At 39.2% G+C, this 5093-nt stretch overlaps 1 long non-coding RNA gene across 1 annotated transcript; it reads right to left on the minus strand.

Moving 5' to 3' along the window:
* Positions 1 to 517: 517 nt before the first annotated feature.
* LOC149440929 (uncharacterized) lies at positions 518 to 3884 on the minus strand. Its single transcript, XR_016307465.1, has 2 exons — positions 3623 to 3884; positions 518 to 3195 (listed from the first exon to the last, which is right to left on the minus strand). It is a non-coding gene; the product is annotated as an uncharacterized LOC149440929 (long non-coding RNA).
* Positions 3885 to 5093: the final 1209 nt, after the last annotated feature.

The following is a 5093-nucleotide window of genomic DNA, read 5'->3' on the forward strand; positions in this document are numbered from 1 at the left end:
AAGGAGACCAGAATGTTGGTTCTTCTCAGAGTTCCATGAATTTTATGTCACTACTGTGTGCAAATCTTCAGCAAACTAGCATATTTTAAAAAATGTACCATGTTTTAACATTACATATGGGTTTACTGTTTTATTTGCCAAAGGGTTTGTAATTGTGGCTTGCCATTCATTTGACACACACTTCTGCTAGTCAGAGGATTCTTTAGCCATGTCCCGCACAAGCACGACCCAGTCAACTCCCTGCTCAGTATACAGTGTTGATAATGTGGATTCATTGTACAATGGGGAGGTTGGAGACAGAGTGGTGACACAAACAGCTAAATTCCTGAATCAAGAAGACTAATGACTTAATCAGGAACTATGTGTATCTCCTGAGTGCCTGTGTGGTGTAGAAAATAAATATGAATCAAAAGATTGGCTGTACAGAATTCAAAACCTGTTAGGGATACCACAGGCATCCAGCAAGGGTGATCGGATCAGTAGACTGAACCTTAAGGAATCAAGATTTAAAGCTGAATAAGCTTAAAATAAGTTTATTAAGACAAATGACACTTCCAACACCAGTAAACCATAAATAATGCAAGTATTAAATAAATGTGACAGTGAATACCCCAAAATCAAACCTAACTAACTATATACAAATGGAGGGAACACACAAGAACAGGATAAGATCAGGATGGGGACAGGAAACCAGGGGAGCAAGAAGCAGGATACAGGGAGTAGGTCTCAGGTTCAGGTACAAGGATCAGGCTCAGGCAGGGATACGGCTTACAGGAAGAATACCGAAGCACAGGGGCTGACTGCTCATGGGCCCCCCGGGCAATAGGTGATCATGGGGCCCCTGTGTCCTTGCCCAAACTCAAAAAAGCCTATGAAAAAGGTACCAGGGGCATCTCATGGGGCCCCCTACTGACCCCGGGCCCTCAGACAGTGCCCGAGTTTCCAAATGGTCAGTCCGCCCCTGGTGAAGCACAGATCTTCATTCAATGGTGGGCTTATATACCTCCCAGCAGCCCATGTCAGGTGCAGCCTAATTACTTGGATAGCCCAGCTGCTGGAAGACACCCACTGGTGACCACCAGAACTGCACCCTTTTACTCTGGAAATAACACTGCCACCAGCAGGTGACCCAGGTAATGACTCAAGATCTGACAAAATACCTTTGGTGGGTAAACTAATACATATATCATGCTAAAATTGAGTATGTGGGACCAATATGAATATATAATAAAATAGAATATATCCCTTGGGGCACCATCCCAGTACATACTAGCGTAGAGATACATTTTTTTCACTTTATTATACAACAATCCTTAAAAATACTGTAATCTAATTGGGAGTATCTCACCAAAATTATATTTTTGTTGCAGGGGATGCTCAAAAACTGATTTGTATCCTAGTGGCGACCTCTTGGAAAATCGGTGAGGCAATCACGAAAGCAGGAAATTACATTTCTGGTGGGGGGCATTCTGTACACCATCTGTGTAGAGTTCCCATCCACATTGCCATATTGCATTTCATTTTACAGAAAATTAAGAGAAGCAGATTGAAAGGAAAGGGTAATTTTTAATAACATTCAATTACAATATGACTTATGTGATAATTACATACGCTGTATTACTTTTTTGTATTTGCTATTTTTTCCCACAAAAGTGGAGTTACCCTTTAAATTAATTTTAAATGCAAATACCTTATTTTACTTGGTAACAGCCTCTTGTAATCCTCTGCACAGCAGAGCGCAGGCTGGAAGAGGTAGAAGCAGCACATAGAGCCAATCATCTATGCTGCAGTGCTCATGTGCTAAAAAGAAACATGCCGATAAGAGAAAGAGCAGAGTGACAAAGAAATGAGCTTATCGGTCTGCTTAATTTACTGTCCAGTCACAGGCTCAGGGAGGGACAAGCATAGAATATCATTTGCTTCCAAATATATTCAACTCAAAAGAAGCCTTGTATTTTTTTTTATGAATAGAAGGCATTCTCTGATTTCCCAAATTGGGATTGCAATGTCATCTGTCCTCTTCTCCATTTTGGCAACTCAGAGAATGACTTTTACTCATTGAAACAAATACAAGGCTTCTCCTGAGTGGCAGAGGTGCTGGAGCAAGCAATGCTTTTTGTTTAGTGCACAAAAGGGAAGTCACTCGAACATCCACCAGAAGAGGACACCATTTACAGTTTGTTGCATAAGTTAATTAGAGATTACCATCGACCACATGGAGGTGGCTTCTGGATTTTAGTCAAGCTGCCCCAAAGTAAGTGATTAATGAATCTTATTCCCGGAGTTTTTCTTTAACTGCAGCAAAAAAAATCAGGTCCCTGCCCTGCCAGAAAGGGTTGCAGAGCTGTGTAAATCCCAGGTATGGGTAAACAGAAATACAAATTCTTTGGCAGGCACAGCATGTTACTTATATGTTTGTGTGTTTAACTGTTTGTCTGGAGATCAGCTTTAACATAAATGGTGGTCATTTTTGGTAGAAGCATTTGGTAGTAAGGGTAAACATTTATTGATCAGAAGCTAGAATTCTTCAAAGACCTTTCTGCTTTGCAAAGCAAAGACAAAAAAAAGCCAAAGCTTCCAGCCAGTTGTTTTCTTTTCCCTTTCTAAAACTGGAGGCAATATAGCTAATTATACCACCTGCACTACGTACATCTGACCAATTGAGAAGTTTTACAAAAAGCAAGGGATGGATCATGTCCTTAAAAAATTGATTATGACCAGAGGTAAAACAAACACCTTGCTTTTCAAAAGAACAAAGCGTTCCTCTAGGCTTTCTCTACATCAGTTTCATGGTGGTTTGGGAAATCACTGGCAAACAGCTGTGGAAAGTTCAGTGTTCTTTTATATTATAGCAAATGTGTTATCATCATTGTTTTTACCCTGTTGATCTCTTAACTGCCTTCCTCCTTGCAATATTTATTTACAGACATTATTTAAACAGTATAAATTCCCTTTTAACATGTTCTAGTTGCAGAGTTTGTTTGCTGACATTGTTACATAGCTTGCATGAGTTGCCGTGTTCCTGTTTCCTGATGCTCTGTTGGATATATTTTATGACTGTCGGTTGATTGTTATCAATGACTTTAACCCACTTCCTCCCATTTGTTCTTGTCTTTGATGAGTTGGGAAGTTCAGTCTAGGGCAGTTGTTTGGAAATTGGGTTGCAAAACCACCATCAATTTCCATCGATTTTTGCTGTGAAAATGAAAGCAGAACTTTTAGATAGTTTATTGTCTTCTACACATATGGTCATGAGGCATAGGTAATGACTGAAAGAGGAATGATTTGAAGTTGTGCGAACGTTAGTGTTGGATGAGCAGAGAAATGACGTTACATGCATAAGAAGTATATATGAGGTGATATGAGTACTCTTTAGGCAGTACATAGAATGGCGCAGGAAAAGAATATTAGACCTTAATGGCTATCTAAAACATCCTTATCAAATGTTCATATATAATAAGTCCATTGACATGTCGGATGGGAAAAATAAGCAACATCACTGGCAACTCCCCATAGAGTGAAGCAATGACTCTGCAGAAACAAAAGGGAGCACAAGAGGGTGCAAGACTAAGTATAGCAAGTTAGCATAAATGGGTTTATGAAACACCAATTGGCAACTTACATCATTATAAAGACAATGGTATGTCTGTGGTGGAGGTGTCCCAAGGTCCTCAGGAGGTGTTGGTTAGACTCTGAGCTCAGAAGTTGGTGTGCTGCAGAGGAAACCTGATGAAGCTGTCCGTAGCCAACATGGAACAAGGTAGGAGCCACCGAGGAGGGCCATTTCGGAAATGACGTCAATGGGAGACCGGGACTGCCACAGGAAGGGACAGTTTCCAGGCATCCGCTTATTTGTCAGACCTTTTTATCCTATCAGGATATAACATGCTCTGCAACACATAACAGAAAGAAAATGTGGTCTCACCATTAAAGTGACTCAAAAACAAAACTGTTTCATATCGCAGTCTAATAATTCTTAGATGTGGTGGCTATGCTAGTTTTTTTTTCCTTTATTTCCCCAATGTTATTCAGCTAATAATACATTTCCTACCTTATGGTGGCTACATTAATTCCTCCATTCTATTTACAAAGGCAACTTGACCACCCTTAGATAGTAGCATTATTAGTATTTGTGGAGAGGGTAGGGTAAGATGGACTAATAGATTTAGATGGACTTTACATAAGTGTTTAACAAATTAAAGCCAAACTCCAGCTAACACATAAACAGTTACTCTGCTGATGAGTTGACCATTGTAAGCACCCCAGTCATTGTTAAAAGGTATGTCTCAACATTCAAACTACTACATTTGCTGGGCAGCTTCATCTGATAAAAAAAAGTTGAAATATAATAGACTTACTGTCAGGATCAACAGGTAATACAACTGTTTCAGGGGAGGACAGACTTTGAAAAAAAAAGATTGCTAGTGAAGTTATTTTTTAATTATGCCTATAGTCCCTTTTTGAAGTAAAATCAACTTTATAATGTGGAGGATATTACAAACCAAACCAAGGGAAAAACTTTTTTTTGAAAATTGTACAAAGCGGATCTGTGGCCAAAGCAGTACTATAACCAGTGCATGTAGTTGATTTCTATTGTACAAAGAGAAACTGGAACAAAGAAGAAAGGCTCACAGACCACAAAGGTTAATCTAAGTTGGATATTGACTACTCACCTGAATGTTTCACTCTGAACTTGTGAATAAAATTTTAAAGAAAGTATTCTTTGAGCTGTCAACCAGCTGGATATTTTAAGGTTGCCTTTATCTTTGCTGGAACAAATGTCAGATAATGCCCTTTGAAAATACTAGAAGGCATCATAGCAAAGGACACTGTTGTTGACGTCTAGTTTGTTGCTCACTGAAAGTGAAAGGCCCACAGTGTACATATATATACTGTAAAGACGTTTTGTTTACAGTTCAGAGAGATGACCTATGTTCATCTTAGGACAGGCTTCTATCAACAATAAAGGCTTTCAATGTTTGGTACAGATGGCAAAATGGACACACCTGGGTTACCCGAAAAATATCCATATTATATTAATTTCGGAGTCTTTATGAAATGAAGAGACTTTCCACTAACCAAAACTTATTATC

This window comes from Staurois parvus, unplaced genomic scaffold (genome assembly GCF_062004578.1).
Source record: "Staurois parvus isolate SC_StPar_1 unplaced genomic scaffold, SC_StPar_1.0 ptg001045l, whole genome shotgun sequence".
Lineage (NCBI taxonomy): Eukaryota > Metazoa > Chordata > Amphibia > Anura > Ranidae > Staurois > Staurois parvus.